The 15,217-nt window shown below is 34.4% G+C and overlaps 1 pseudogene; it reads right to left on the reverse strand.

Moving 5' to 3' along the window:
* Nucleotides 1–955: 955 nt before the first annotated feature.
* On the reverse strand, nt 956–2,583 carry LOC147785423 (exopolygalacturonase-like; annotated as a pseudogene).
* Between the last annotated feature and the right edge of the window lie 12,634 nt (nt 2,584–15,217).

The following is a 15,217-nucleotide window of genomic DNA, read 5'->3' on the forward strand; positions in this document are numbered from 1 at the left end:
ATAAATTTATGATCCAATTAACTTACTTAGGCCTCAAAGATATCTCAACTCGACCCAGCTAAACTCACGAACAACAAATATCTTAAGACTTGAAAACACAAAACATAGCATCATGGATCGAGACCAAGTTTTGTTTTTATTTTCTCTCTTTTGTGATTTATGTTGTTTTTTTGGCCTTATTTAGCACGGATTTGGGCCAATTTTGATGAGTTCCTCTACATTAAACTCCTAGAACATTTAGCTACTTTTGTTATTTAATTTTTCTAGGACTATCGACATTTTTCCTAAAACTAAACTTGGTCGGGATAAATAGGTAGATAATTCAATATTAAATGTAAATTCCTAAAATACATATTAATACTTGTCACTTAATTTTCTAATCTGAAACCTAAATTTTTTCAAGTCATATCCAAAAGTTGCAACGAAAATTACATGATTGACGAAAAAGATAGATTTAAGGACACGACTTGCTAGATTAGTCACCTCTAATGTCAATTCTTCTTTAACGATAATGATGGATGTGTGCCATATGGGACGGATATAGTTAGGAGATTCGATCTAACTTATTGATTCTGTCTAAAAGATTTCTAATGGTAATTGATTTGTTTAGGGTAAAGGGAAAGAGGAGTTAGATGTTTTTGTTGGTTAAAGATTCTTTCCTTGAGTTATGGATTAGTTTTTTTTTAATAATGGTTGTTACAGTTACATTGTCTTATTTCAAATTCAAATCTAGAACAAAAAAATAAGACTGTAACCAGTTTATTATATAAGGTCGAGGTACTAAAAACATTAGGTTGTTCACGACACAAAGTCTCCTTCAAACATTCGACCATCTTATTTATTTCGAAAAGTACAACAAAAGAAACTCAAAAGAATGAGAGTCAAATGGATAGAGGCAGTCTACTTTTTTAATTAAGGCTGTCTATTATTTTGAAGTTCTCTGGCAATGAACAATTCAAGGGACAACATAAGGAGAGGAGCATATCTTGGGGTTCTGCCTTAATGAAATGATAGGTTTCACATTCGTGCATTGGGAGGAAATAGGACATTTTATTCCATTGTAAGTGAGGTCAATGTTGCTTACTTTTACATCGTCACATGGTAAGTGACGGCTGCAAATAAGTTTGATTGCCAGCGGAGTTGCAGAACTTCCTCTAATGTTCTTGAAGCTCACTATACTCATCTTAATTTTTTAAGGAATCTGAAAATTAAAATGAGACAACAAATGGTTTATTTGTGAAGTTGTAATGAAAAAATGAATCAAAGGTTCGAGAATGCGATCCATACCTACCGATTGCACTGATTCCACGGACAATACTCTTGGTCTATTAGAATAGGGTTGCTAACATTGACCATTATAATGTCCAAAAAGTGCATATTGGTGGCGGTGCCGCTAGCCGCAGAAGCTGGCCACGTTTTGATCCTGATACCATTAGTGGTGTTATTTAACGTGCAGTTCTTTACGATGACACCTTCAACAGGTTCTTCGTTAGTGTATCTTCCAAGACTTCCGATGCTTATTCCATGTCCTGGTCCACACGTCACATTGGTGACTTCAATTAGTTTGCTTCAATCTCCAAGAGAAATGCAATCATCTCCAATTGCAATTTTGGACTTTGTGATTGTGATCTTATTTGATCGACCGATGTGTATTCCATTAGTGTTGGGATTGTTTTCGGGTGCCATTATATTGATATTATGGAATGTGAGGTTGTTGCAGCCGATGATGTTGATATAGAAGTTCTTGCTATCAAGTGATGTTATTCTCTTAACGGTTGAATTGGTGATGAAGTTGAACCTCAAACTCTAAACATTTTGTATAATCAAATAATATTTTGTGAGAGTCGGTAATGATGCTAAAAATTTGAATAGAACCCAATAAAATTGAAAACTCAAAAAAAATTTACTTTTTTCGTGGATTGTTTAAAGATTATCCTCTAGAAAATGAAGAACATTGACCAAATCGTAAATGTCAAGACATGTAAGAGGCTCTTTCAAAAACAACAAGATGCATGAGATTGAGAAGGAAAGCTAAAGGAATATTACTTACAACCCGGAGTTGGGCACAATTTATGCATTTGTGGCAATCGTTCCTTTTCCAAGCTGCCTTTCCTTGGCCATCAAAAACTCCTTCACCTGATAATGTCAATCTATCAACACGTGCAAAAGTGATCCAATTATCTCTGGGAAGACTTTTTAGTGCCTACAATGTTCCTCCAAGTTGAAAGTCAATTGGGCTATTACAAGGTCCTTCAAACTTCCCTTGCTTTACTCTAAATATCCCTCTTGGAATAAAAATTGCACTATAACGATTGGACGTGCATGCATCCCTCCATGCATTTGCTAAAGCCTACATTTCACAACTAACAAAAACTTATAGCAAACAATTGATCAGCTCAACTAGTGATAATATTGATGTTCATATTATATATTTACCTTCATGATGTCAGTACCAGACACTATGTTACCATATCTTTTCAAAGAAAAAACAACATCGGCACTAGATTGAGCATCGACGGTAGGAGCTAACAATAGTAACATCAAAATTGTAGCGGCCAAGAAACTTGATTTGATCGTACTCATGAAGCCTTTGCTTTCTTTTCTTTTTTTATGTATATCATTTGAAAACTAGTGAGAGACAATGATATTTCGTTTTAGATTTGGAACTTTTTATGTATTTAATACAAATTGAAAAATAGGAATCAAATTGAGTTGTTTTTAGCATATTTTGTCTTTACCCACATGTTTGTTAAGAAAATTTCAAGAGGACGCCAAACATAATATTGTTCGAAACTAAACACGCTTAAAATTGTAGGCATATTATGGTAGGCATACGCTTAAAATGACTTGTATGACTATAATAAAGCAACAAAATCACTTGTCTCAAAGTATGGTATTGTAACACCAAAAAATGAAAGGAATTAGATCTAACAAGAATAAGCCGCCCATGTAAGACCTAAATGATCAAAAGGGGAGGAATTAAAGGATTAAGGAAGGATGATGATCTCAAGCAAGTCATTTTTATACCCTAACAAGTAATGTTAAGGTGTTTAAGACCTATGTAGAAAGGATTGGAAAGTAAAAGTAAGTGAAAAGGGCAAAAAGGTCATTTTACTAATTATTAAGGACCTTCCCGAATTTTTAGTTGCTTATCTAGAAAGAATTTAGAGATGCTCAAGAAAAAATGACCAACATGAGATAAAAGATTTTTAGAAAAATTATGGATTTTTCAGGAAATATAATATTAAAATATTCGGAAAGCGGGAAATGACCCAAATACCCCTGGAAGAATGTATAATTACGAAAATGGCCCTCTGATGCATCTACAGTGACCATCTGAGAAATATCTCACGAAACTCAAATTCCAGCCGTTGGATCTTCCCCAAATTTGGATATGATCTAGAAGATGGACAGATCATCACATCAAACGGCTATTTTGCAAAACCAAAGTCGGTGAGGCTCTGACTGAAGTAGATATTTCGGGCGGATTTTCCAGAAAATCTAACTGCCAATTCACGACGATTCTGGAGCTTTCAATGTCGGTTTAAGCTCGCCTATAAAGTCTGGAGTATGAGAAACAATATGGAATAAGACTCGAGCAAGGTCGAGCACCCATTCGAGAGTTATGAGAGTTTAGTTTGTGGGTCTCCTACTCTCGGGTTTCTTCCAAATTTGAGAGCAATTCTTCACCATTCCTCCTTAAACTTATTCCAATAGTTTCCAAACAAGATTACCCACAAGTTATATGAAGGAATTGAGAGCTGAAACGTCGTAGAACAAGATACCCATGATATCGGAAATCCGGCGTTTCGAGTGAGTTGCATACCGAGAACGATTTCTGAAAATTAAGGTTCCACACTCAAAGACATTCCTCCAAATCAATTCCTATAGCTTGATGAAAGGATATTTAAGAGGTTCCATGAAGAAATCGAGCCTTGAAAACTCCTAGAATCGGCTACCCGATAAGAAATCCCCTGTTTTAGCTCTGGCGAGGAAAATGATTTTGGACGAACTTTGGAGGCTAATATCTTAGGCTATGATCCAAGAAAATGTATGAAATCAATCTCAAGCTCTTCCTTGTAATAGGCTAATATCTTAGGCTATGATCCACCAAAAGGTATGAAATCAATCCCAAGCTCTTCCTTGTAATATCATCGTTAAGTTTCATGAAGAAATCGAGGGGATAAACGAAGAGATCGGGGCTGTGGAAGGCCACTTCCAGACGGCGGCGCAAAGGACGAACGTGTCTTCTTCCTGTCTAGAGGAAGAAGACGATGACGTGGCCGGTTCAGTTGAACCGGCCAAGTAAGCCCAAAATTTGGTCTTCCCTCAGTGTTTTTCAATTTTAACCCCCTTCCAGGCTAGTTCTCATGATATACCTTTATGGTTCTAGAAACTAGACACAATAAGGAGTCTATAGAAGGAAAAGTGAAGTAATTCAAATACCGGAAGCTCAAGAACGGAGGTCCTGAACATCAACAATGAGGTAAGTAGCCACCTTGGACTTTTCTTAAGAAATACATGTAGGAATCGCTTGGATTTTCATATGAACCATAAACCAAGTATTACACAAGGATCTATGAAAAAAAAACTCAAAGAACCGTAAGTTAAGGCGCTGAACCGACCAAATTGCTCGGGATTTAAGGAACATTAAAGTAACCCACTAAATGAGCCCTGATGTCTATGAAACTTTAATGATGAGCATATTATAGCATGTTTAGGTTATATGTGAAATTTAGTGGTCAATGGATAAGGATAATTAGGTAAACCAAGAAACGGGGCAAAATGACCATAATGCCCTTAAGGATCTCTACCTACGGTTCATGAGCTAGATGACCTCCAAATACTATGAAACTCCACAGTAGATCTTATTGTATGATGATTGATGAGGTGGTGAAGTTTGAAAGTCACTGGAACTCGTTAAGTACCAAAACCAAGACTTAGGGGTAAAATGACCATAATGCCCATAAGGAAGACTACCTACGGGTTAAGTCCTAAATGACCTCCCAACATTATGAAATGTTGTATGAATCTTTATCTCATGATGTTGTATAAGGTAATGAAGTTTGGGAATCATTGGGAAACGTTAGATAGCGAAACCAAGATATTGGAAAAAATGTACATCACGATCCACATGACTTTACCTCTTAGGATGACTAACGAGGTACCCATGAAATAAGAAATTCCCCCATAGGTATCCTTGGTTGCTAATAAGATTCTAAGTGTACAAGGTTCCGTTGGACTATTCCTAAGAAGAACCTTTAGGTTCCAACCTTGACCCAAGACGTTATGCATAAACCTAGGATCCCCAAGAGTACAAGGAAACACCTAGGTTAATGTAGATGGTATGCTTAACAAGTTGCTAGGATCCATGCTCGGAGTAACCATTATCTCCCATCACGAAGTGTACCACGAGATTCCTATTCCTCTTTAGGTGAGATGCCCTGCTATATGTACCACGAGTAGGTTGTCATGATGGACTTATTATTTTCCTCACCTAAATGAGATGCTCTGCAACACGATATGCTAGCAGGATGCCACGTTTGTGATAATGTCACCTATGCACTCATGGGGAGAAAACTAAGGGTTACTTTGAAAGTGTTTTCAGGACTAAAACACGATATATGACATGACAACCTCTAACGATTAGTTCCTGAAAACGAAACAAGAAGTCATATCCTAGCTCAAGGTCTAAATATGCTCCAAATCACCAACCATGTCCTATAAGGTTTATTTTATATGACATGAGAATAAGCTCAAGATTTCAAGTTGGTTGGAGCAAGTTTGGAATATAAGCCAAGATGGAACTTAAAGAAACGCCTAAAGAAAACATGTCAAGATTCAAGACCCTTCTAGAATCCTCTAAGGAGCCCATTATGAACTTATGACCTTCTAGAATAATTCAAGCTAGTTATTACGATGGGTTCATATGATCACGAATGTATATAACGACTTACGCCTAAAGAAAATAAGAATCTTAGCAACTTATAAGATTAAGAACCAAGAACAAGTTATACAACCACCAAGACAAGAAGAATGTTAGGTACCACTCAAACATAAGGGACCAAAGTCCACAAGACTCAAAATTCAAGAATGCTAGGTATTACTCTAAGCATGTCTAATTGTGGCCCATAACTCCCACCATGCGGTGCTTTCTAAGGAGGATTTTTTCCTCCTCTAGGTGGGATGCCCTGCACCATGTTTGCTTTGCAGGATGTTACGTTTGGCCTCATTCCCCTCACCTAGATGAGATGCCCTACGCCATGTTATGATTTGCAGGATGCCATGTTCATGTATGCACTGATCACGCGACCTATATGGTCTATGTTATATTATGCGACCTTTATGGTCTATGCCATGTTCATGCATGCATCGATCACGTGACCTTTATGGTCTATGCCATGTTCATGCATGTATCGATCACGTGACCTTTATGGTATATCATGGGGAGAATCTATGGCCACAATGGAGCAAGAAGAGAGTAAGTTACCCTAGCCATGAATTAAGATTCTCCTAAGACCTCCCATGGTACGTCATGTGTATGACTTAGACTACGTTGCTTGGAACGTAAGAAGCCTTGAGCGTAGGTATTAAGACTGTGTCGCTTGGAATGTATGAAGCCTCAGACACAGGTTGACAAGTTTATGTCTAGTACCGTAAATCATAAGGGGAGTGTCTTGGAGAACGAATTAAGAACTTACAACAAGAACAAGAATAAGAACAAGAAAAACAAAAAGTGTGGTACCCTAGCATATCAAGGACACGATTAAGAGCCTACAAGTAGGCTGCTTACCGAGTCTTGTACTCATTCTTTATTCTCCATTTTTTCAGGAAATAAGAAGCTGGTCAAGGTCAGGAGCGGACTCTGGAGCTGGTGCCATAGACAAACCTCACCCATCGTCCTTCTACCCTTTTGTGTCGTCCCTTAACTTGTGGTTTAACTGTTATGTTGTGTTTTAAAATACTTTGTATAAACTTTATTTTTGTTTGATATGTTTTAAGTTTTGGTTGTTTTATTTTGTTGAAAAATTTACCCGTCTTTTTAGAGTCATCGAGTCAGCCCGATCTTTACAGGTATGTCCCTAAAATGGTAGGTATATTGAATCGGCTAAAAGAGTCATTCTCACCCATGTAAATTAAAGGACAAGCTCTCACAAGCAGAAGTTCATAACTCACTCAGGATTAAGATCAAGTCGCATATGATCATCATGTGAAATATTAATCTTCTCAATTAACGGATTTATAAAGAAATTTTAAATATTTTTTGGTTCTGTCTTATACAAACTCATTGTATATGATACCCCCACTTACATATCTCCACATGAACGATTTGGATAAAATCATTTGTAACGATTACAAAGTGAGCCGTATCAATAGTGATACCAGGATAAAGCACCCAACTTTATCCATATACTATAGACTCTTTAGGTTATTACTTGAACACGATTCTCTTGTATGCACCCAACTTTATCCATATACTATAGACTCTTTAGGTTATTACTTGAACACGATTCTCTACTATGTCAACCACATATTGTTCGAGATTACATTAATAACCTTTATTTTCATACCATGGATAACAATTAAATTACAAATAAAATAATAAAAATTATAGTTAAAAAGTAAATAATTAATTAAGAGGCTTTAGAGCATAAATCTCAACAATCTCCCACTTGCTCTATACCCAACACCTTCTCTCACTTGCCCTAGAGAAGATGAGACATGTCTAGTAATCCTAGACATTCTAGATGACCCTCAAACACTTTAGCCTAGAGAGTCATTTTATATAAAACAAAATAATTATCATTAAAAGTCATTTTGGTCACAGCCACGATGCTTTCTCTCTCAATATCATTTTTTATAGATTGATCTTTTAAATTTCCTTCATATTAGTCTTTGTATCACTATCATCACAATGAAAGTGACAAACTAAATCACATGTGAAACACCTTTCAAATGTTTAAGAAATTATTATAGTCATACCAGTCATTTTGTTGCTTTAAAAGTAAAAAATGTTCCGTATACCATACTTCACAATCTAAGGTAAAATTGATCTTAACCTAAATTTTCTAAATTTATGTAACTAGTGTATCACTTAAAGATCAAATCTTTAACTCCATACACAAAATAAAAAAATTCTCATTATCCAGGGATACTTTGAGAAAACTTTAATTTTTCCGGTCATACATTAGTTTAACTAATATAATTTAATTAACTATATATTTAAGGTTAATTCTCATCTATGCATTAATTATCTCCCACTCAGGAAAGATAATTAATTATACTCTCAACATTTGAGGTTACTTACGATACTCTTCCTCTTACTTTATATTTCAATGATCATTATCATTCTTTGAAGTCTTGTATCAAATATTTGACAATTTTGTCAACATAATATATATGAGACAATATTGACATTTATCCTTAAATCTCTATTTTTAGGAGATACAAAATTATTCCAAATCTATTTATGTTAGAGTGAAAGATCACATCAATTCATAAGGAGTAATATGTCTCATCACTTGGCTCCCCAAATCGTATTTATCAATCACAGTTTTATACATGATCCCAAGATGAATTGGTTAACTCTTTACTAGTCTCTATGTCGTACATCTACGTATCATGAATACATGATCCTAAGATGAATTGGTCCTCTCTTTCTTATAACATTTTCCATACTACACCAAACATAATTATTTCATTCATAAGCATCGTAAACAAAACCTTAAACCAAACCACCACGAAGAGATCCAGATCAGCTACATAGGGTTCATTTGAAATAGTTCTTACTTTCTTTCATTAAATGACACAACAATTTGATAACTATTTGACAAACCCCGTTTATTGTTCTTTATAATCCAAAATGGTTTAGAAATTTTTTGGAAACTCCTCGTTCTCAATTTGTTTAAAAAAATAATGACCCTTTAAATTGTTATTTTACCGTCTACGATCGAGTTGCGAAATGCCTTCTTAGGGTAAGTCCGTATTTCCCTCCTCTAATATGTCATTTCTCAAGGAAAATGTATGTATTATTACCTTATGACATGATGTAAAGTGCCTTTTGTATCATATATTTGTTTTATCATTTCCTTATATAAACCCAACATTTTCTATTAATTTCTCCCAAAGTTGGGAACTTAAATAAATGGGACTACTACCCCGTGACTGTCTTCTAATAACAATTGGTTGTGAACTTGATTCGATGGACCTCCCTGTACATTGTGTTAGCATTTTCAAATATTGTCACAGTCGTACATTTTCAACCATACAACGTCACGATTTTGTCACACTCATGGAAAATCTTTTTTTTGCCTGACTTTATGGGTACGATTTTGTCACACTCATGAAAAATCTTTTTTTTGCCTGACTTTATGGCTACATTAGACTTTAGACAAGGTTGGTCACTAACCGAACATGACTTATATAGAAACTAAACTTTGTTCAATCATACATGTAACAACTCTAACCGACTTGCCTCTACTCTAGGCCAAGCCTAAGGCTCTACCTCACCTTTGCCCTACCTCAAAATCCTTCTAATGCAATGTCCCATCTGATATAGTTGTTTTGATTATCAATCGTGACCAAAATAAGTTAACAAATGTTCATATTATAATTTATGTCGATAGGTAATTAACATCGTTTATATTTCACTCGTACTAATCATGTCAAGCTTTAAAAAAAAAAAAAGTAATAATAATAATAATAATCCCAGGTAAACAACATATAAAAAATATTTATTTATTTAAATATTAAAATCAAACTTTCAAATTTATGGATACATGAATTTTTTGCCTGACCAGTTGTAGCAAATATCATAATTATCGGTTTTATAGTTGAACATACAGACATTTTCCTCACTCATATGCCACGAACATAGCATACTTTCACAATTATCTCTATCTCTCTTATCTATGTAGACATTGAAGTAATGAAACGAGCTAGGCCATTGGAAGGAACAGTAAAACAATGTTGTGCCCCATAAATTTGGACGAAAACTGAAGTCGTAGCTGGCCAAAGGAGTCAGCATGTGGACTCCCAAGTCATCATTGCTTGATTTGCAGTGAACAGCGAGCTGATTTTTAGATTTTAGAGCATTTGTTATCTTGACCATAATCTTTGGGTTTTGGAGGAATGATCCTTCGATGGTAGTCACTTGGTTAGCAAAGAATAATGAAATTAAGAGAGAAAGTGCAAGTGTTGAAAATAAACTCATGTGGTTGAAATGGGAGAGAAAAAGAGATGGGTATGAACACATTTGTTTGTGCATGATTTGTTTCACTCTTTATAGTTGAAAAGGAGTGTAATGGAAGATAACCGTTGATCTGGTAATAACCCAAAAATAAATAAATAAATAAACTAACCCATTTGTTTGTATTTCTAATTCATTATTTTCTTTTTTGTAACATATGGTTTTGTGAGAAGAAGTTAGTTGAGTATTTTAGGGTGGTAGTTATTGGGAGAGGGAAGGGATTAGTTATTATTAATTAATTCTTTTATTATTATTATTTTTTTTACTGTTGTTAAATAGTTTATAATAAAAATAGAACCGGGGTTGATAACTGTTATTTTTTAAATGGAAAAATATATGATTGAAACTGTTATTTCTCTCTAAAATTTTTAATTAAAAAAGTAAAACTATAATATGAAAATTAATTTTATGTTATGGTCGTTCGGGTCCTTCACCTATACTAATTTCATAGTGTTTCATGACCTAGCCCAACGAGGCTTTTATCTGGTCATCATATGTAAGGACCGGTCTGACTCGATACTCCAAAAAGGTGAGTAAACTTTCACGAAATAAAACAAACAGTATTTAAAACATAACATTACTTAAAACAAAACAGTGTTCATACATGAGTAATTAAAACACAACATAATAGTTAAAACACCGAATAAGGAACGAACACAAAATATTTCAAAACAAATGGGTTGAAGACGACGGATGAGGCTTGTCTATGACACCTGCTTCGGAGTCCGCTCCCAACCTCGACTAGCTCCTTATTACCTGAAAAAAAAAATGCAAAATAAGGAAGGAGTACAAGACTCAGCAAGTAGCCTACTTGTAGGCTATTTATCGTGTCCTTGATAAGCTAGGACACCACACTCTTTCTTTTCTTCTTCTTGTTTCTTTTGTAAGTAATTAGGCCCGTTCTATTTCTGACTTGGAGTTATGTTAAGAATGAGAAATAGAATTGGGACAGAAAGTTACATCTTCATTAATATTCACAATGTTTAAATAGGATATAAGCTACCGATGAATACCTAAAATTAAGGGAAAATATTAACTAACTAAATCTTGAGAGTCAAATAAAATATACTACTAATCAAATCATAAAGTAAAAAAAATATTAATTAAGAATGTATAAGATATATTCCAACACTAATTATTATAATATATTCTCATAATATTATATCTTAATACTCCCCCTCAAGTTGGAGAGTGGCTGTCAATCACACCGAACTTGTCTTTCAAAAAATCGAACTGACTTCTTCCCAAATTTTTAGTGAAAATATCCGCCAATTGCATTTTAGTCGAAACATAACATGGTTTGATGATTCTAGCTTGTAATTTTCTTCGAACTATATGACAATCTATTTCTATGTGTTTCGTACGTTTATGAAAAACTGGATTGGCTGCTATCTGTAATGATGCTTGATTATCACAATACAATAATGCTGGTTCGGACAGTGGAACTTTCAAGTCTTGAAGAATGTATCTTAACCAAGCTAACTCTAAACAAGTATTTGTCACCGCTCGACACTCGGCTTCTGCTGATGATCTGGACACATTGGTTTGCTTTTTAGACTTCCAAGGAATAATTGAATTTCCAAGGAAAATGCAGAACCTAGAAATTAATGGTCTGGAAGTTCGACAACCGCCCCAGTCTGAATCGCAATATGCTTGTAATCTTAAGTTGATTTCAGGTGGTACTACAAGTCCTTGACCAGGAATACCTTTGATGTATCTCAGAACTCGAAGAGTTGCCTCCCAATGTGGTTTTCTTGGTTCATGCATAAATTGACTAAGCACACGAACTGAATACACTATGTCAGGCCTAGTAACGGATAAATATATTAATCTTCCAATCAACCGTCTGTATCTACTTGGATCATTCAACTTCTCCCCTTCTGTTAAAGAAAGTTTCAGATTATGCTCCATAGGAAATCTTTGTGGATGTGCTCCTGTAAGACCAGTGTCTTGAAAAATGTCTAGAGCATACTTCCTTTGAGAGATAAAAATTTCTTTTCTAGACCTAGAAAATTCAATGCCTATAATATATTACAAATTCCCTAAATCTTTGATAAGGAATTTCTCGAGTAAACAAGTCTTGAGATGTTGAATTTCTTTGAAAAATGTCTAGAGCATACTTGCTTGATCCTCTTAATTTCAAGTCCTTGAATCCTTTGGATCTTACATGGGGCGCTTGTTATTTTTGGAGCTAATTTCCTTTATTTTTTTTGGGCGTTACATCATATCTCATCACTTGGCTCCCCAAATCGTATTTATCAATCACAGTTTTATACATGATCCCAAGATGAATTGGTTAACTCTTTACTAGTCTCTATGTCGTACATCTACGTATCATGAATACATGATCCTAAGATGAATTGGTCCTCTCTTTCTTATAACATTTTCCATACTACACCAAACATAATTATTTCATTCATAAGCATCGTAAACAAAACCTTAAACCAAACCACCACGAAGAGATCCAGATCAGCTACATAGGGTTCATTTGAAATAGTTCTTACTTTCTTTCATTAAATGACACAACAATTTGATAACTATTTGACAAACCCCGTTTATTGTTCTTTATAATCCAAAATGGTTTAGAAATTTTGGAAACTCCTCGTTCTCAATTTGTTTAAAAAAATAATGACCCTTTAAATTGTTATTTTACCGTCTACGATCGAGTTGCGAAATGCCTTCTTAGGGTAAGTCCGTATTTCCCTCCTCTAATATGTCATTTCTCAAGGAAAATGTATGTATTATTACCTTATGACATGATGTAAAGTGCCTTTTGTATCATATATTTGTTTTATCATTTCCTTATATAAACCCAACATTTTCTATTAATTTCTCCCAAAGTTGGGAACTTAAATAAATGGGACTACTACCCCGTGACTGTCTTCTAATAACAATTGGTTGTGAACTTGATTCGATGGACCTCCCTGTACATTGTGTTAGCATTTTCAAATATTGTCACAGTCGTACATTTTCAACCATACAACGTCACGATTTTGTCACACTCATGGAAAATCTTTTTTTTTGCCTGACTTTATGGGTACGATTTTGTCACACTCATGAAAAATCTTTTTTTTTGCCTGACTTTATGGCTACATTAGACTTTAGACAAGGTTGGTCACTAACCGAACATGACTTATATAGAAACTAAACTTTGTTCAATCATACATGTAACAACTCTAACCGACTTGCCTCTACTCTAGGCCAAGCCTAAGGCTCTACCTCACCTTTGCCCTACCTCAAAATCCTTCTAATGCAATGTCCCATCTGATATAGTTGTTTTGATTATCAATCGTGACCAAAATAAGTTAACAAATGTTCATATTATAATTTATGTCGATAGGTAATTAACATCGTTTATATTTCACTCGTACTAATCATGTCAAGCTTTAAAAAAAAAAAAAGTAATAATAATAATAATAATCCCAGGTAAACAACATATAAAAAATATTTATTTATTTAAATATTAAAATCAAACTTTCAAATTTATGGATACATGAATTTTTTGCCTGACCAGTTGTAGCAAATATCATAATTATCGGTTTTATAGTTGAACATACAGACATTTTCCTCACTCATATGCCACGAACATAGCATACTTTCACAATTATCTCTATCTCTCTTATCTATGTAGACATTGAAGTAATGGAACGAGCTAGGCCATTGGAAGGAACAGTAAAACAATGTTGTGCCCCATAAATTTGGACGAAAACTGAAGTCGTAGCTGGCCAAAGGAGTCAGCATGTGGACTCCCAAGTCATCATTGCTTGATTTGCAGTGAACAGCGAGCTGATTTTTAGATTTTAGAGCATTTGTTATCTTGACCATAATCTTTGGGTTTTGGAGGAATGATCCTTCGATGGTAGTCACTTGGTTAGCAAAGAATAATGAAATTAAGAGAGAAAGTGCAAGTGTTGAAAATAAACTCATGTGGTTGAAATGGGAGAGAAAAAGAGATGGGTATGAACACATTTGTTTGTGCATGATTTGTTTCACTCTTTATAGTTGAAAAGGAGTGTAATGGAAGATAACCGTTGATCTGGTAATAACCCAAAAATAAATAAATAAATAAACTAACCCATTTGTTTGTATTTCTAATTCATTATTTTCTTTTTTGTAACATATGGTTTTGTGAGAAGAAGTTAGTTGAGTATTTTAGGGTGGTAGTTATTGGGAGAGGGAAGGGATTAGTTATTATTAATTAATTCTTTTATTATTATTATTTTTTTTACTGTTGTTAAATAGTTTATAATAAAAATAGAACCGTGATTGATAACTGTTATTTTTTAAATGGAAAAATATATGATTGAAACTGTTATTTCTCTCTAAAATTTTTAATTAAAAAAGTAAAACTATAATATAAAAATTAATTTTATGTTATGGTCGTTCGGGTCCTTCACCTAGACTAATTTCATAGTGTTTCATGACCTAGCCCAACGAGGCTTTTATCTGGTCATCATATGTAAGGACCGGTCTGACTCGATACTCCAAAAAGGTGAGTAAACTTTCACGAAATAAAACAAACTGTATTTAAAACATAACATTACTTAAAACAAAACAGTGTTCATACATGAGTAATTAAAACACAACATAATGGTAAAAACACCGAATAAAGAACGAACACAAAATATTTCAAAACAAATGGGTTGAAGACGACGGGTGAGGCTTGTCTATGACACCTGCTTCGGAGTCCGCTCCCAACCTCGACTAGCTCCTTATTACCTGAAAAAAAAATGCAAAATAAGGAAGGAGTACAAGACTCAGCAAGTAGCCTACTTGTAGGCTCTTTATCGTGTCCTTGATAAGCTAGGACACCACACTCTTTCTTTTCTTCTTCTTGTTTCTTTTGTAAGTAATTAGGCCCGTTCTATTTCTGACTTGGAGTTATGTTAAGAATGAGAAATAGAATTGGGACAGAAAGTTACATCTTCATTAATATTCACAATGTTTAAATAGGATACAAGCTACCGA

The sequence above is a fragment of the Cucurbita pepo genome, unplaced genomic scaffold (genome assembly GCF_057944985.1).
Source record: "Cucurbita pepo subsp. pepo isolate OVF unplaced genomic scaffold, ASM5794498v1 scafford_17, whole genome shotgun sequence".
In the NCBI taxonomy this organism is placed as follows: Eukaryota; Viridiplantae; Streptophyta; class Magnoliopsida; order Cucurbitales; family Cucurbitaceae; genus Cucurbita; species Cucurbita pepo.